Raw genomic sequence first — 19,932 nt, 5'->3', positions numbered from 1 at the left:
TTCATGCAAGGGACAAGGATTTTATGTATCGCCCAGGTGTTACTTGCTATGCTTGTGGAGAGGAAGGACACTATGCCAAATAGTGCCCAAAACCAAGGAACTCGGCCCCCAAGCCGAACAACGGTGGAAATAATCCAGCTCCCAAGCATAACAACTTCAACCCCAATAACAATCACAAGAAGGGTCACTTGAACCATGTGACCAAGGAGGAAGCACAGAATGCCCCTGTCGGGACCCCGATTCTAAGTCACACCGATCTAGCATGTAACACCTCATATCACTTTGCAGCCTCACGCACGGTATTCCCACGGGTGTCGCCTTACCATGGCCCGGGACCGTTTGCGCCTTTTGGCTCACGTATATGACAATGTCGCTAGCATCCATATGACAGAGAACCCGGGCCGACATGGCTAGTCGTGAACCCAAAGCGGCACTAACGTATGGGGACAGGCATACATGAATCAACATCGAACGTGTCGGTCAGCAGCGTGTGAATCCGGGCTGTAGCACTGGGCTAACAGGACTCCGGGAACCCGGGCTGTAGCAGGCTAGGCAGGACTCCGGATGTCACCGCGTGACATTTCCCCGAAGGGACAGACACAGGAACTATGTGAAACACATGCCGGCCAGTCAAGTGTCCAGAGCAGTAGTGCTGGGCTAGCAGGACTCCGGTGAACCGGGCTGTAGCGGACTACTATGGCTCAAGGAGGCACTAGACTACATTTCCCCATAAGAGAGGCTGCCAAGGATAAACAACTAGATTGTCGGATCCCACACATAGCAATACACGTTACACGTACGCATAACATGCAAGTATGTGCTGTACAACATGGCATCACAACATAACGCGAACTCATATAGATAAAAGGCCCAGAAGAGCCACATAGCATTAAGTACAAACAGGGGTCACATGACCCATCATTCAGAGCATACAAGCAACGGAAGCATTACATGTCTGAGTACAGACAACTACAAAAGAAAAAGGCTGAGAAGCCTGACTATCTACAAGACCCTCCCAAGGGTGCAAGATCGTAGCTGAGGTACAAGCTACTCGTCGAAGTCCAAGCGGAGCTACTAGTAAGACTGAAGTCTCCGCTGCAAAAACATAAGTAAAGCAACATGAGTACGAAGGTACTCAGCAAGACTTACATCAGATCCTATCTTACATGCATTTGTATCAAGAAGGTAGTGTGGGGTTTAGTTGCAGCAAGCCAGCTTTGACTCAGTGGCTATCCTGTTCTACGACTACGAGAAACTTCTTTGAGGTAAGAAGGCGCACACGAGTCCACTAATCACCACCTCAATACACCACTATGGATTCACTCCCGTCTCACTACGAGAAGCCATCCATAGCACTCACACTTGTCTTGAGCATTTTAGAGTATCCACTTCAGGTTGTCTATGTACCACGTAAGCATCCAAGAAGTCCATAACCGAGGACACGGCTATTCGAATAGATCATGATAACCCTGCAGGGGTGTACTGCGTCACACACGCTCTCGCCACTTACCGCCATGTACACGTCATGTACCTCGGCAACCTTCAAGCGGAAGCCTGGCGAGGGTGTCGGCCACGACCTGACTAATCACACAAGACTCTAATCCAGGTTTATCGCCTATTCGGGTTCCATCCGCAAGGAGATCCGGCCGGGGTGTCGCTCACGGCCCCAAACGATGTGCGCAGGGTTCCCAAGCCCACCTCGCCGGATGGATCTACGCTTGGTACACCGTGCCACTTGTGCCTAGTCTGTCCCAAGCCCACCTGGCCGGGTGCCACTTGGTAGACTACTAACACTACCTACAAACACCAGAACTAATTGCAACTCCTGGACAGAGATCAAGTTGGTTAATAAGTCGAGAGGGGCACTTAAGCATTCCAATGTGTGGTAGTAGCTAGTCATTGGACGACATACACAGAACTCAGTGCTTAAGGACGGTTCCAGTGAGACAACCCACCATGTACTCCTACATGGCCTCTCACCGCTACCTTTACCAAATCGTGTTCACACGCTTAACCCTCAGCACCAGAACATACCGTAACACTCCAACTCATTCCCAATGAATCAGACCTGACACAACTCTAAGCAATAGCAGGCAAGGCATGGTAGGAACACAACATGGCTCAAACAACTCCTACACATGCTAGTGGGTTTCAACTATTTACTGTGGCAATGACAGGTCATGCAGAGGAATGGGTTCAACTACCGCAGCATAAAGTAGCAGTCGAATCGTTGTTGTCCTAATGCAGTAAAAGAGAGCAGGAGCGAGAGAGTAGGATTGTATCGGAATGAACAAAGGGGGTTTGCTTGCCTGGTAGATCAACAGGGTGGCACTGCTCCTCAGACAGGTACTCTGGAACACTCTCCGGAGCAGGACCTATCGAGAGGGAACGGTGTCGACAGTCAAAACACAATCATATGCAACAATATGATGCATGAATATGGCATGAATATGTGATGTATTTTGAGCCAATGCATTTAGCATTCAACTTGGAGGAGATCCATTTGAACCAAAGGTTCAAATGCAACTCTAATTTAAGTCCTTATATATGCCATTTATATGTTTTCACTTATACAGTAGGTATAAGTTGGTTTGTCATGCATGAAACTAGTACAGATGGATAGATTGCATTTTTCTGATAATTTTCCATATATAAATTATTTAAATCTGAGCTACGGTTGAATTTCTATGAATTTTAGAAGTTTTGAACATTTTCTGGAATTTCCTGATTTATTTTAAATCCAGAAAGTCCTTTACTGCGTCAGCATGACGTCATCGCTGCGTCAGCAGGTCAACGGGCTGGCCAGGTCAAATCTGACCGGCGGAGCCCACTGGTCAGTGAGACAGGGGTTAGTTTAAGCATAAAATAAAAGATTAGGGGCACCGGGGCCCACTGTCAGCGTCAGTGGGGGTAGATTAGAGGGTGATTAGCCTTAAGCTAATCACCTGACAGGTCGGGCCCACATGGCAGGCCGGAGAGGTCGTCGCCGGCGACCTCTGGACGCGGCGGCGTCCGCGATATAGGCCACGGGGGCGGCAGCTGAGGGCACCGGGGCGTAGCCCGGGCTCGTCCGCATCCAGGGGAGGTGACGGAAGGTTGCGGGATGGCCGGAGCTCGCCGGAGCGGAGCTCGGGCGGCGGCCGGAGTACGGCCAAGGGCGGGCGCAGCGCTGCGGTGCACGGGGAGGCCACCCGAGGGGCTCTGCGGCACCCTCGTGGCACCAGGAGCACGGTGAGGTGCTCGGGGCGAGCTGTGGTGGCCCTTGCCACGACGGTGACATGGTCGGCGGCGAGGCGCTCGCGGGCACGTCGGCTAGCACGGCTACGGCGCGAATTCGAGCGCGGGAACGGAGGGGAAACGGAGGGGAGCTCACGGAGGTTCGGCGGGCGTGCTCAGCGGCTCGGGGGAAGCTCTGGAGTCGACGGAGCGGCGATGGGGATCCACGGCGGCCGGAGGCGAAGAAGGCGACGGCGACGGCTCCACGGGACGCTCCGGCTTGCGTGGCTCGGCGGAGAGCTTCAGAGCGAGGAGGCGGAGCTCCTGCGCGTGTCGGAGAGACGAGGGGGAGACGGTGGCTGCGGCAATGGCGAGTGGCGGCGACGGCAGCGTTCGGGCGCGGTGAGAGAGAGCAAGGGAGAAAGCGAGGGGAAAAACGAGGAGGTCGACCGGACCGGGACGGCACCCGCGACGTCGCTCAGCGCGTCGCGCTGGCAGGGGAGAGGGCAGGCAGGCTGGTGGCGTGGCGGCACGGCGGTGCGCGCGCGTCGGCCACACGCCTGTCCGACTGGCGCGAGGACAACGACGACTGGCACTGGGCCAGTGGGCCGGCTGGGCTACTGGGCCAGGCCAGGCCTCGGGTGAGCACAGGTAAGCTTTTCCCTTTTTGTTTTCTTTTCTATTTTTCTGACATTTGTTCTGATTTAGTAGAATACTAAATCATTTTATTTTCTTATGCCAATTTTTGCAGGGGCTAGTGGTATTATTCCAGAACTCCTCAACAAATGGCATAATTTTTGGACAATATTTTATATATATAACAATATATATCCAGAGCAAATAATTACTGCATTAATTCCAAATGCCCAAAATAAATATTTATGATCTCCTAAAAATATTGGTTTGAATTTTATCTCTGTCCAATATTTTCAGAGAGCAACATGAACATTTTCTTGGAACCTTTTGGAGCAATTTTTATCTGGGTCATTTCCAGAAATGATTCTGAGGGTTTCACAGATCCCCATTTCAAATTAAAATGAAATTTAAACATGATGCACACATGACTAGCTAGTCTAGGTCATACCAGAACTAGGGACGTGACAACTCGCCCCCACTTGAAAGAATCTCGTCCCGAGATTCAGGGGTCGATGGAAAGAAGGTGGGGTACTCCAGTCGAAGACGATCTTCTCGCTCCCAAGTAGCTTCTCTCTCGGAATGATGAGACCACTGAACCTTGAGAAACTTGATGTTCTGACGTCGGGTGACACGCTCTGCTTGATCAAGAATGCGAATAGGGTACTCTCGATATGTGAGATTATCTTGGAGATCAAGCATTTCATGGTCCACTCCGCGGATGGGATCCGAGAAGCAACGCCTGAGTTGGGAGACGTGGAAGACATCATGGACTCGAGAAAGATGTGGGGGTAGTTCTAACTGGTAGGCAACCTCTCCTCGTTTAGCGAGAATGCGAAAAGGACCAATGTAACGAGGAGCCAACTTGCCCTTGATACCGAAACGATGGGTCCCCTTTAGAGGAGTAACCCGAAGGTAAGCGTTGTCGCCAACTTCATAAGCCACTTCCTTATGACGACGGTCATACTGGCTCTTTTGACGAGACTGGGCTGTTTTCAAATTCTCTCGAATGATGCGAACTTGCTCTTCTGCTTCCTGGATCATGTCCGGTCCAAAGAATTGTCTTTCACCGGTTTCTGACCAGTTCAAGGGTGTTCGACATCTTCGTCCATACAGAATCTCGAAAGGAGCTTTCTTAAGACTGGATTGATAGCTATTGTTATAAGCAAACTCGGCGAAAGGTAGGCATTTCTCCCAATCCATACCGAATGAGATAACGCAAGCTCTAAGCATGTCTTCGAGAATTTGGTTGACCCTTTCCACCTGACCACTTGATTGAGGGTGGAAAGCGGTACTGAAGGAAAGATGGGTGCCCATGGCAGTTTGGAAACTTTCCCAGAAATGAGAAGTGAAGAGACTACCACGGTCTGAATTGATCTCTAGTGGAACACCATGAAGTGACACTATTCGAGAAATATATAAGTCAGCGAGCTGACTAGCAGTGATACTCTCTCGAACAGGTAGGAAGTGAGCCACTTTGGAAAGACGATCAATGACTACGAAGATAGCGTTATTCCCTTTCTTGGTCCTGGGAAAGCCGGTGATGAAATCCATACCAACTTTATCCCATTTCCACTCAGGTATGGCTAAAGGTTGAAGGGTGCCAGCAGGCCTTTGATGCTCTGCCTTAACGCGACGACAAACGTCACAGTTAGCTATGAACTCAGCAATTTCTCTCTTCATCCTAGTCCACCAGAACCTCTGGCGTAGGTCCTGATACATCTTAGTACTACCAGGATGAATCGTGAGAGGAGATTCATGTGCCTCCTTAAGGATCAATTGTCGCAGATGTTGATTCTTGGGAACCACCAAACGATTCTCAAAGAGAACAACACCTCGATCATCCATAGAGAAACATCCACCAACTCCCTTCTTAATGTTTCTCTTGATGCGGGTAACACCCTATCAAACTTCTGGTCAGAAATGATCTGATCCTCAAGGGTAGGTTTCGCCACCAAGGTAGAGAGGAATCCGTGAGGAGCAATGTGAAGGTTAAGCTTACAGAATTCCTCATGGAGAAGTGGTTGGCCCTGCTGCAACATAAGAGTGTTGCAATAGGACTTACGACTTAGCGCATCAGCCATGACATTGCCCTTGCCTGGGGTGTAGGTAATCCCTAAGTCGTAATCTGAGATCAACTCCAACCAACGTCTTTGCCTAAGGTTCAAATCTGGTTGGGTGAAGATATACTTGAGACTCTGGTGATCGGTGTAAATCTCGCAACGTTTACCAAGAAGGTAATGTCGCCATGTCTTAAGAGCATAGACTACGGCTGCAAGCTCTAGATCATGTGTAGGATAATTCTCCTCATGTGGATGCAACTGTCGAGATGCATAGGCAATCACATGACGATCCTGCATAAGAATGCAGCCTAGTCCCTGTCGTGAGGCGTCGCAGTAGATAACAAAGTCTTTAGTGAAATCCGGTGGCACCAGTATGGGAGCAGAAGTCAGGCGTCTTTTCAGTTCCTGAAAACTGTATTCACACTGTGGGGACCACTCAAACTTTTTATCCTTCTTGAGAAGTTCCGTGAGGGGTTTGGCTACCTTGGAGAAGTTTTCAACAAAGCGGCGACAATAACTGGCTAGACCAAGGAAACTCCTAACTTGTTTAACTGTTTCAGGTGGAGTCCAATCAAGAACGGCCTGAACTCTCTCAGGATTGACAGCAATGCCCTTACCAGAGATCACGTGGCCTAGGTAGGTCACTTCTGGCAACCAAAATTCGCACTTGGAGAACTTGGCATAAAGGCGGTGCTCTCTGAGTTTTTCTAACACAAGTCTAAGATGTTCGGCATGCTCTTCCTCGTTCTTCGAGTAGATAAGGATATCATCGAGGTAAACCACGACGAACTTGTCTAAGTACTCCATGAAGATCGAGTTCATCAAGCGGGAGAAGGTAGCTGGAGCATTGGTTAGACCAAAGGACATGACGGTGTACTCGTACTGGCCATAACGAGTGACAAAAGCCGTCTTAGGAATGTCCCCGTTTCTAATCTTGATTTGGTGGTAGCCTAACCTCAAATCCATCTTGGAAAAGACTGAGGATCCAGCGAGTTGATCATACAGGTCGTTGATCCTGGGGAGCGGATACTTGTTCTTTATCGTGACCAAATTAACGGGACGATAATCTACAACCATCCGGTCCGTACCATCCTTCTTCTTGACGAAGAGGACGGGGCAAGCCCAGGGAGAAGAACTAGGACGGATGAAACCCTTTTGCAAGGATTCATCGAGTTGTTTCTTAAGCTCGGCTAGCTCTAAGGGTGCCATCTTGTAAGGTCTCCTAGAGATTGGGGCGGTTCCTGGGATAAGATCTATGACAAACTCTACATCTCTGTCAGGTGGAATACCTGGCAGTTCCTCTGGAAAGACATCCGGAAAGTCACGGACTACCGGGATATCTTCAAGGTCTGGAAGAGGACTGGCGTTAAGAGAATAAAGCTGACGCTTTGCAATTCTGGTGGAGACAGTGACTATCTTGCCAGATGGGTGTGTGAGCTGAACAGACCGGGTGTAACAATCAATCTTGGCATAATGAGCTTTCATCCAGTCCATACCCAAGATGATGTTAATATCTGAAGACTTGAGGGCTATGAGTGATGCAAGGAATACAAGTCTGTCAACAAGGATTTCGTTACCATGGCTTATACTAGAAGTTTGCCATTTGGATCCAGGAGTTTGAATGAGTAGTGGGGAGGGCATATCACAAAATGATATGTCGTGCAAGCGGGCATAACTTTCGGAAATGAAGGAATGAGACGCCCCAGTATCAAATAGAACCGAAGCTGGATGACAGTTTACAAGGAGTGTACCAAGAACGACATCTGGATCATCCTGAGCGTCTTTAGCTGAGACGTGATGCACACGTCCACATTCAGTGGGAGCTAACTTGGTGCTAATCATCTTGCGTGATGGCTTACCACGGCCAACAGACTTCTCGGGCTGGGGTGGAGCAACACGGGTCTGAGTGCAAATACGGGCGGTGTGTCCTGGCTCTCCGCACTTGTAACAAATCTTGGAGGTAGGACGTGGACCCGCGTTGGCAGGCGGTCCACCAATAGGCCTGGGTGGAGCAAACTGCTGGACTGGGTGAGGCGCCACATAAGATGGCCTCGGTGCATATCCAGGTGGAAGAGCGGAGTTCGGAATCCAAATCCGGCGCTTATGAGAGCTAGAACCAGAGGAAGAAACCAAATCACGGGTGTGCTTACGAGACTCCTCGTATGTGAGCTGAGCTGTCTCCGCATTAATGGCCTTGTTCACAAGAGCCTGGAATGTATTGCAATGGTGCAGGTGGAGATCTCGACGCAACTTGGGGTTGAGACCCTTCCGGAACCTAGCCTGCTTCTTAGCGTCCGTGGACACTTCTTCTGTAGCATAGCGGGCGAGGTTCTCAAACTCTCTACTGTAAGCATCAACAGCCATCTTACCCTGGGTGAAACTACAGAACTCTTCTCTCTTGCGGTCAATGAGAGCCTGAGGAATGTGATGCTCGCGAAAAGCCTCAGTGAAATCTCTCCAGGTCGGTATCTGGCCAGCTGGAAGCATAGCCTCATAGTTCTGCCACCAAAGACTAGCAGGACCTTCCAGGTGATATGCAGCATAAGTGACCTTGTCACCTTCAGCTACGTTCGCAGAACGCAGCTTGTGTGTGATACTACGGAGCCAGTCATCTGCATCGAGTGGCTCAATGGAATGATGGAAGGTAGGTGGTTTCAGACCAATGAAATCATAGATGGTCGCTGACTCTTTGCACTGGGGTGCGGTGTTCTCCTCGATACGTGCTAACAAGCGGTTAGACTCATGCTTGTTCCTCTCCATCTCTAACATAAACTCTGCCAACGAAGGCTGGTCGGGAGGATCCTCCTCATCCCTACCACCTCCGTGGTTCAGGCAACGAGCAACAGAACTTCGGTTAACTGACGACATCCTGAGAAGCGGAACCAAGGACGAGGTCAACAACAACTATAGGATGCAACATGTAGCATAAGAAATTTAGTATCTCTCAAACTCCTAGGACAAATCCGGCAGCATAACGGCAGTAAAATGCTCAAAATGAGACATTCTGCAAAAGGCGGGGTAGCACCATACTCAACATCATCACTCAAGGTTCTGAGATATTACTAAACAGGCTACACTGGAGGTACTCAAACTGGGATATGACTCTGATCAACCAATCCTAAGAGACTACGGAGTAGTAACACGTGATCCTGATAGACAGAAGAGGAAGCCTAGTTCCTTAACCCCGTAGGAAAGATAGGATGACTCAGATCAGAAGGGCATGAGGTAAAGAAGTAAAAAGAGCCTTACGTTCCCTTCCACAATCAATTCCCTTACATAACTAAAGAATTTCTAGACTCAACTTCGACCAGGTTGGCTTGGAAATCCTACAGGCAGTCAGGCTCTGATACCAAAGCTGTCGGGACCCCGATTCTAAGTCACACCGATCTAGCATGTAACACCTCATATCACTTTGCGGCCTCACGCACGGTATTCCCACGGGTGTCGCCTTACCATGGCCCGGGACCGTTTGCGCCTTTTGGCTCACGTATATGACAATGTCGCTAGCATCCATATGACAGAGAACCCGGGCCGACATGGCTAGTCGTGAACCCAAAGCGGCACTAACGTATGGGGACAGGCATACATGAATCAACATCGAGCGTGTCGGTCAGCAGCGTGTGAATCCGGGCTGTAGCACTGGGCTAACAGGACTCCGGGAACCCGGGCTGTAGCAGGCTAGGCAGGACTCCGGATGTCACCGCGTGACATTTCCCCGAAGGGACAGACACAGGAACGATGTGAAACACATGCCGGCCAGTCAAGTGTCCAGAGCAGTAGTGCTGGGCTAGCAGGACTCCGGTGAACCGGGCTGTAGCGGACTACTATGGCTCAAGGAGGCACTAGACTACATTTCCCCATAAGAGAGGCTGCCAAGGATAAACAACTAGATTGTCGGATCCCACACATAGCAATACACGTTACACGTACGCATAACATGCAAGTATGTGCTGTACAACATGGCATCACAACATAACGCAAACTCATATAGATAAAAGGCCCAGAAGAGCCACATAGCATTAAGTACAAACAAGGGTCACATGACCCATCATTCAGAGCATACAAGCAACGGAAGCATTACATGTCTGAGTACAGACAACTACAAAAGAAAAAGGCTGAGAAGCCTGACTATCTACAAGACCCTCCCAAGGGTGCAAGATCGTAGCTGAGGTACAAGCTACTCGTCGAAGTCCAAGCGGAACTACTAGTAAGACTGAAGTCCCCGCTGCAAAAACATAAATAAAGCAACATGAGTACAAAGGTACTCAGCAAGACTTACATCAGATCCTATCTTACATGCATTTGTATCAAGAAGGTAGTGTGGGGTTTAGTTGCAGCAAGCCAGCTTTGACTCAGTGGCTATCCTGTTCTACGACTACGAGAAACTTCTTTGAGGTAAGAAGGCGCACACGAGTCCACTAATCACCACCTCAATACACCACTATGGATTCATTCCCGTCTCACTACGAGAAACCATCCATAGCACTCACACTTATCTTGAGCATTTTAGAGTATCCACTTCAAGTTGTCTATGTACCACGTAAGCATCCAAGAAGTCCATAACCGAGGACACGGCTATTCGAATAGATCATGATAACCCTGCAGGGGTGTACTGCGTCACACACGCTCTCGCCACTTACCGCCATGTACACGTCATGTACCTCGGCAACCTTCAAGCGGAAGCCTGGCGAGGGTGTCGGCCACGACCTGACTAACCACACAAGACTCTAGTCCAGGTTTATCGCCTATTCGGGTTCCATCCGCAAGGAGATCCGGCCGGGGTGTCGCTCACGGCCCCAAACGATGTGCGCAGGGTTCCCAAGCCCACCTCGCCGGATGGATCTATGCTTGGTACACCGTGCCACTTGTGCCTAGTCTGTCCCAAGCCCACCTGGCCGGGTGCCACTTGGTAGACTACTAACACTACCTACAAACACCAGAAACTAATTGCAACTCCTGGACAGAGATCAAGTTGGTTAATAAGTCGAGAGGGGCACTTAAGCATTCCAATGTGTGGTAGTAGCTAGTCATTGGACGACATACACAGAACTCAGTGCTTAAGGACGGTTCCAGTGAGACAACCCACCATGTACTCCTACATGGCCTCTCACCGCTACCTTTACCAAATCGTGTTCACATGCTTAACCCTCAGCACCAGAACATACCGTAACACTCCAACTCATTCCCAATGAATCAGACCTGACACAACTCTAAGCAATAGCAGGCAAGGCATGGTAGGAACACAACATGGCTCAAACAACTCCTACACATGCTAGTGGGTTTCAACTATTTACTGTGGCAATGACAGGTCATGCAGAGGAATGGGTTCAACTACCGCAGCATAAAGTAGCAGTCAAATCGTTGTTGTCCTAATGCAATAAAAGAGAGCAGGAGCGAGAGAGTAGGATTGTATCGGAATGAACAAAGGGGGTTTGCTTGCCTGGTAGATCAACAGGGTGGCACTGCTCCTCAGACAGGTACTCTGGAACACTCTCCGGAGCAGGACCTATCGAGAGGGAACGGTGTCGACAGTCAAAACACAATCATATGCAACAATATGATGCATGAATATGGCATGAATATGTGATGTATTTTGAGCCAATGCATTTAGCATTCAACTTGGAGGAGATCCACTTGAACCAAAGGTTCAAATGCAACTCTAATTTAAGTCCTTATATATGCCATTTATATGTTTTCACTTATACAGTAGGTATAAGTTGGTTTGTCATGCATGAAACTAGTACAGATGGATAGATTGCATTTTTCTGATAATTTTCCATATATAAATTATTTAAATCTGAGCTACGGTTGAATTTCTATGAATTTTAGAAGTTTTGAACATTTTCTGGAATTTCCTGATTTATTTTAAATCCAGAAAGTCCTTTACTGCGTCAGCATGACGTCATCGCTGCGTCAGCAGGTCAACGGGCTGGCCAGGTCAAATCTGACCGGTGGAGCCCACTGGTCAGTGAGACAGGGGTTAGTTTAAGCATAAAATAAAAGATTAGGGGCACCGGGGCCCACTGTCAGCGTCAGTGGGGGTAGATTAGAGGGTGATTAGCCTTAAGCTAATCACCTGACAGGTCGGGCCCACATGGCAGGCCGGAGAGGTCGTCGCCAGCGACCTCTGGACGCGGCGGCGTCCGCGATATAGGCCACGGGGCGGCAGCTGAGGGCACCGGGGCGTAGCCCGGGCTCGTCCGCATCCAGGGGAGGTGACGGAAGGTTGCGGGATGGCCGGAGCTCGCCGGAGCGGAGCTCGGGCGGCGGCCGGAGTACGGCCAAGGGCGGGCGCAGCGCTGCGATGCACGGGGAGGCCACCCGAGGGGCTCTGCGGCACCCTCGTGGCACCAGGAGCACGGTGAGGTGCTCGGGGCGAGCTGTGGTGGCCCTTGCCACGACGGTGACATGGTCGGCGGCGAGGCGCTCGCGGGCACGTCGGCTAGCACGGCTACGGCGCGAATTCGAGCGCGGGAACGGAGGGGAAACGGAGGGGAGCTCACGGAGGTTCGGCGGGCGTGCTCAGCGGCTCGGGGGAAGCTCTGGAGTCGACGGAGCGGCGATGGGGATCCACGGCGGCCGGAGGCGAAGAAGGCGACGACGACGGCTCCACGGGACGCTCCGGCTTGCGTGGCTCGGTGGAGAGCTTCAGAGCGAGGAGGCGGAGCTCCTGTGCGTGTCGGAGAGACGAGGGGGAGACGGTGGCTGCGGCAATGGCGAGTGGCGGCGACGGCAGCGTTCGGGCGCGGTGAGAGAGAGCAAGGGAGAAAGCGAGGGGAAAAACGAGGAGGTCGACCGGACCGGGACGGCACCCGCGATGTCGCTCAGCGCGTCGCGCTGGCAGGGGAGAGGGCAGGCAGGCTGGTGGCGTGGCGGCACGGCGGTGCGCGCGCGTCGGCCGCACGCCTGTCCGACTGGCGCGAGGACAACGACGACTGGCAGTCGGCCAGTGGGCCGGCTGGGCTACTGGGCCAGGCCAGGCCTCGGGTGAGCACAGGTAAGCTTTTCCCTTTTTGTTTTCTTTTCTATTTTTCTGACATTTGTTCTGATTTAGTAAAATACTAAATCTTTTTATTTTCTTATGCCAATTTTTGCAGGGGCTAGTGGTATTATTCCAGAACTCCTCAACAAATGGCATAATTTTTGGACAATATTTTATATATATAACAATATATATCCAGAGCAAATAATTACTGCATTAATTCCAAATGCCCAAAATAAATATTTATGATCTCCTAAAAATATTGGTTTGAATTTTATCTCTGTCCAATATTTTCAGAGAGCAACATGAACATTTTCTTGGAACCTTTTGGAGCAATTTTTATCTGGGTCATTTCCAGAAATGATTCTGAGGGTTTCACAGATCCCCATTTCAAATTAAAATGAAATTTAAACATGATGCACACATGACTAGCTAGTCTAGGTCATACCAGAACTAGGGACGTGATAGCCCCGGATATCTTACTCGGTACGTTCCTTGTCAACACAATACCTGCCACGGTTTTGTTTGATTCTGGAGCTTCTCACTCGTTCATTTCAAAGAGTTTTGTTTTGCAACATGATTTTTCGATGCTTCCTTTGGAAAAATCCATGATCATCAAGTCCCCCGGGAATAAGCAAATCACTCAGAGTTACTGCCAAGGTGTGGTTATTGAGTTTGAAGGACTAAAGTTTCAGGCAAAACTCATTGTATTGGAAAATAAAGGACTGGATGTTATCCTAGGAATGGATTGGTTAACCACCAACAAGGGATTTATCGACTGCTTCAATCGGACGGTAATTCTTACTCATCATCACGACAAGACGATAAAAGTTGCATCCCAAGAAAGACCAATGTCACGACAACCAAAGTTGAACAAGGTGGACATTTCAGAGTTAAGAAAAGTCCCAGTGGTGTGTGAGTTCCCTGACGTATTTCCTGAAGAACTACCAGGCATGCCACCAGACCGGGAAATAGAGTTCATCTTTGAACTAGCAACTGGAACCACCCCCATTTACAAGAAACCTTACAGAATGGCACCCTCCGAGTTGGTAGAATTAAAGAAGCAAATAAAAGAATTACTGTACAAAGGATTTATACGAGCCAGCTCCTCACCTTGGGGTTCACCAGTATTATTTGCAAAGAAAAAAGATGGGACACTGAGGTTATGTATAGACTATCGAGCACTCAACATGGTCACCATCAAAAACAAATATCCGATGCCACAGATAAATGATTTATTTGACCAGCTCGCACAAGCCAAGGTTTTCTCGAAAATTGAGTTAAGATCGGGGTATCATCAATTAAAGGTACGGACAGAAGATATCCCCAAGACAACATTCACCTCCAGATATCGATTGTATGAATTTACAATAATGCCGTTTGGACTGACAAATGCCCCCGCATATTTTGTCCACCTCATGAACAAAGTGTTTATGAAAGTTATGGACAAATTTGTTGTGGTGTTCATTGATGATATTCTGGTATACTCAAAGACACCGAAAGAACATGCTGAACATCTTAGAATTGTACTGGGAGAATTGAGGAAACATCAATTATACGCCAAGTTCAGCAAATGTGAATTTTGGTTAAGACAGGTTGGTTTTCTAGGCCATGTATTGACCCAAGAAGGTGTTGCCGTAGACCCAGAAAAAGTCAAGGCCGTACTTGGCTGGAAACCACCAGCCAACGTAACAGATGTACGAAGTTTCCTAGGAATGGCTGGATATTACCGAAGGTTTATTGAGGGATTCTCCACCATAGCAAAACCACAGTTACTCAAGAAGGATAAGAAATTTGTATGGACTGAAGCGTGCGAGAAAAGTTTCCAAGAACTCAAAAGGAAATTAACAACAGCACCGGTATTGGTTGTGCCAGACATACACAAAAGTTTTGAAGTGTATTGTGACGCATCCCGGAAGGGCCTCGGGTGCGTATTGATGCAAGACGGCAAAGTTGTCGCATATGCTTCCAGGAAACTACGAAAGCATGAAGAAAATTATCCTACTCATGACTTGGAGTTGGCAGCAGTCATCCATGCACTCAAAGAGTGGAGGCACTTTTTGCTTGGGAATCATTGTGAAATATATACGGATCATAAAAGCCTCAAATATATTTTCACACAACCAGAACTCAATTTACGGCAACAACGCTGGTTGTTATTAGTCAGAGACTATGATGTTGGCATTCACTACCATCCAGGAAAAGCGAATGTAGTGGCAGACGCTCTTAGTCGAAACCCCAGCTCGGGCAACGACAGTCTACAGAACTTGAGGCCTGAATTTCAGCAGGAGTTCGCCAAACTCAACTTGGTGATGGTCACTGAGGGCAACGTGTCAAATCTGGAAATACAGCCCACCCTAATGGAACAGATTAAGAAAGCTCAGCATGGACATCCCAGCATTGAAGGCATAAAGAAAAAAGTGAGTCTGGGGAAAGCTTCAGAATTCGCCGTAGACGATGAGGGAATATTATGGTACGAGGACAGACTTTGCGTACCAAACATAGAGGGCCTCAAACAGCAAATTCTAACCGCAGGCCACACCGCTCCATATTCAATCGACCCTGGAGGGACCAAAATGTACAAGGACATCCAAGAAAAATTTTGGTGGCACGGTATGAAGAGGGATATAGCCACATTCATTGCATGTTGTGATTCATGTCAACGCATTAAAGCCGAGCACCAAAAACCATCAGGGCTATTACATCCAAACAGGATACCTGAGTGGAAATGGGACGAAATTGGAATGGATTTTATTGTCGGACTACCTCGGTCACAACACGGAAATGATGCCATATGGGTCATCACTGATAGATTAACTAAAGTGGCACATTTCATCCCGGTAAAGACAACCCACACCACTCAGAAGCTTGCCAAGCTTTACCTCTCCCGTATAGTTTGCCTGCATGGAGTTCCAAAGACTATAATATCTGACAGAGGTACTCAATTCGTCTCTAGATTTTGGGATCATTTACAACAAGCTCTGGGGACTCGACTAGCATTCAGTACAGCATACCACCCCCAGACTGATGGAAAAACTGAACACGTGAACCAAATTCTAGAGGACATGCTGAGAGCATGTGTTCTCACCTATGGAACCAGTTGGGAAGAAAGCTTTCCATATCCCGAGTTCGCATACAACAACAGTTATCAAGCCAGTCTAAAAATGGCACCTTTTGAAGCCTTGTACGGGCGGAGATGTCGTACTCCATTAAATTGGTCAGAAACAGGAGACAGTCGTATCTTCGGCCCAGACATGCTCAAGGAAGCCGAGGAAAAAGTTAGACTAATCAGGGACCGACTCAAGACAGTTCAAAGCCGACAAAAGAGTTATTACGATCGAAAGCATCGTGAAGTCAGCTTTGAACCCGGTGAATATGTGTATCTACGAGTATCTCCTATGAGGGGCCTACAACGGTTCCAAGTTAAAGGAAAGCTAGCCCCAAGATTTATTGGACCCTTCTGTGTAGTTGCACGAAGAGGCACAGTAGCCTACCAGCTAGACCTACCCAAAGAGCTGTCAGACGTCCACGACGTGTTCCACGTCTCACAGTTAAGGAAATGTGTAAGCAACCCCGAGAAGCAGGTGTCTCATGAGAACATTGACGTGCAACCAGACCTCACCTACATGGAACGTCCAATAAAAATACTGGAGGAGTGTGAAAGGAGGACCCGTCAGAAAACAATTAAGTTTTTCAAGGTTCAGTGGAGCAATCACACCACGGATGAAGCAACATGGGAAAGAGAGGATTTTCTTCGGAGAGAGTACCCACACCTATTTAAGGATCAGCTGAAATCTCGGGGACAAGATATTTCCTAAGGGGGTAGGTGCTGTAACACCCCAAAAAAATTTATTTGGTTTTATTAATTTCCTTTTTAGGGGAAGGAGGTTATTTTTTTTTAAAAAAACCTCTCCTTCTCAAAAACCTTTAAGGCAAGTATTTTATGTGTTCTTCCCAACATTTACTTTGGTCTTGAGAGCTTTTCATTTAGTGTTGACTCAACACCAATATTTTCATTGGGGAAGTCTTTGAAATCCTTTCTTTTAAAAATAACCATATGACTTATGAATTGATTCTTCCTCATTCAAATTTTTTTCTTGCCATGACCTAGCTTGAAAATTTTCTTCCAAAATCCCTCCCTCCACTTTGAGTCAAGTCAAATATCCAATCCCAGCAACTTCAACCCATTTTGATTTTGACTCTATTTATTTTATCCTCAAAACTATTTCTGTCATTTATTTTGAACCTTAGTGATTTACAAAGGAACCACCAGATCCCTTTTGAGTTTTGGTTCCAAACAAACTCCTCTGACTAGTCCTTAGTACCCCCAACCTAGATCCCTCAAGATCCACTTGTCCACAATTCAAAATTTTCAAATTTTGCTTGCTGCAAGTTTGGACCAGATTTGCCATTTTGGGTGAAATTCATTATTTTTCTTCTCCAAAAAATTTGAGAAAAATCAGGCAGCCCCCAGATGCATTGAGAGACCACCTCACCAAAGATCAGCTCCAGAAAATTTTCCACATGCCAGAATCATTTCATCAAACAGTTGGCATGCACTGTTTCTATTCAAATTCAGAAAATTCAGAGTTTCAGTGTTGGGTTCAGTCGACAGCGTCGTTTTCTTCAGAGCCTCGGCGTCAATCTCACCAGTGCTCGCTCTGGCCTCTTGCTCACTGCTCCTTCTTCTTATCCATCACGCCGCACGGTCGTCTGGACGGTTGCGAGCGTCGGCGGTGAGCTGGCAGAGGTACACCGCCCCCGTGAGCGGCGACAGCAACGCTCGCTGCAGCCGCCAGAGAAGCTCAGCGAGGTACGGCGCCGTCCAGCACCGCCCACACCACCAGGAGCCTCAGGGTGGCCGTCCTCTTCTCTGGACGCGCTGTAGCACCTTCGACGTGGCCTGAGATGCGCAGAGTGCTCTCTAACGCCGACGAGCCCGTGAGGCCGTTCCGTCGAAGGCCTGGAGTATCGCCCAAGTTGTACCAAGATTAGCCTCTGGATGGGACCAGTAGACCAATCCGTAGCTGCCCAGTCGCCAAAAACTCCCGTTCGACCGCTGCCTCGCCATAATCATCGCCGGAGTTATCCCGTTCTCGGCAACCGCCTCGGACCGGCTATAAAAGGGAGCCTCGAGCTCGCCTTCGACCAAGCACCACTCCTACACCTCACCAGAGCCACGCCTAACTACTAGGGAGACCTCGGGAGGCCTTCGTCCCCGACTCCGGCCGCCCCGATCCGCTTTGGGCTCAGGCACGATTCCCTCTGGTGAGACCACCCCCGCCTCCCAAACCTTGCCAGCAGCCTCATCATCCAACCACTCTTCTAACCCGAGCCCCAATTTGATGGTTGCAGCCCTCCTCGGCGAGATCCGTCACCACCCGAACCACCGTCCGCCGGAGTAGAGGCCGCCGTCGACGTCGTGCTCGCCGACGACCAACTCCACCACCCACATGTGCGGAAGAGCACCGTGAGTCCGTAGGTACCAACCATTTCCCCTACCTCGCCAGGGATCGACGCCGGCGGCCACCGCGGTCCTCGGGCGCCGGTGTGCTCTGTTTGAAATTCAAACCTGACGGGTGGGACCCCCCTCGTCAGCTTTTTCTCTTTTTCGAAACGTTTTCTGAAAACACCTTCGGGCAAAATACGTTTTCTAACTGAGGCGTTTTCTGTCCTTTTTATGAACTAGCCCCTGGAAATTTTATGTTTCATTACAGATGGGTCCCTGGACTAAAACCTTAATAACTTTTAAACAAAAGACGATTTTGAGTTGATTCTTTTTTTGTCAGCTTTATTTTTCTTTCTAGTTTTTTATCATATTTATATGAGAAATATTTGGAACAACTTTTATGCACACTCGGTATTTACGTTAGTACGCGTTCTCTTTATACCGTAGATACCGGAGGAGGTGACGGAGCCGCAAACTTCACCGAGCTAGACACCAACTTCTCCGAACCAGGCAAGCATGTTTGAACCTTTGATATGATGAGTGTTTTGTATGTTTGCTTGAATAGTTAGTTCATGGCATGTTTATATGAGCATCAGTAAGTGTTATATTGCATGCAAGGCAACTACCAGTACGCTTCGAAACTTGATGTGATCATTTGATGGGAGATAACATGATCATGTGGTGACATGAAAGGTGGTAAGATGGTATTGTTGCAGCATGCCAGTTTTATGTCAACCGTTAAACTCCAGTGTTAACGTGGATCAAGCCACGTTACTGTCCGTCCCCTTTTCGTGCTGCCACATGTTTTTTGCAAGGAATACGGTTTAGTAAGTTGCAAACCTCTTTCCTCGTACACACCAAATAGAGGGGCCGTGATGAGGGTTCCATGGCCCTGGATTAAAGCCCGTCATCCGGTCAGGGGGAATGGGTGTTTCCGGTTGGGACCGAGAGGGGGGCACCCCTTAGAGCGCGCGATATAAATTTGATCCCATGCTAGTCGAGGTTGTGGCCTCCCCATCTCAAAGTTTTTCTTGAACGTTTCCTAGGGTGATCCCTGGCAGCGGAATGTGGAATGGGTGTGTACTGGTTAGATGTGTTTCTCCTAAAATACCGTAAACGGAACTAGTCCTTTGTGACTACTGAAATCCGTTGGTTGTGGTTAAAGAGTACAAACTCTACAAAGTCAAAACCCATCCGAGTAACCGTCCATGGTCAAGGATCTTGGTCAACATATCCATATCAGTATCAGTATCAGTCTCAACGTCCGTCTCAGCGTCAGTCTCTGTGTCAGTCCCAGTGAAAATCCCCGGTGAATAAACATGAATGGTAAACCCGGCTGAATGTTATTTCTGTGGATGGACTAACCAGTTTATTATTACATATATGAGTATTCCCTTGCGATGATTTAAATTCATGAGCTACTTGAATTCGAATAATGAAATATAAGCCCTTTATGTGATGTCGCTCACACGTCCGACTGTGGCACTCTTGTTATTTACTTTTGATATAAGCCCTTTATGTGATGTCGCTCAGACGTCCGACTGTGGCACTCTTGTTATTTACTTTTGATATAAGCCCTTTATGTGATG

The sequence above is a fragment of the Triticum aestivum genome, chromosome 5D (assembly GCF_018294505.1).
Source record: "Triticum aestivum cultivar Chinese Spring chromosome 5D, IWGSC CS RefSeq v2.1, whole genome shotgun sequence".
In the NCBI taxonomy this organism is placed as follows: domain Eukaryota; kingdom Viridiplantae; phylum Streptophyta; class Magnoliopsida; order Poales; family Poaceae; genus Triticum; species Triticum aestivum.
This window is presented reverse-complemented; position numbering follows the sequence as displayed.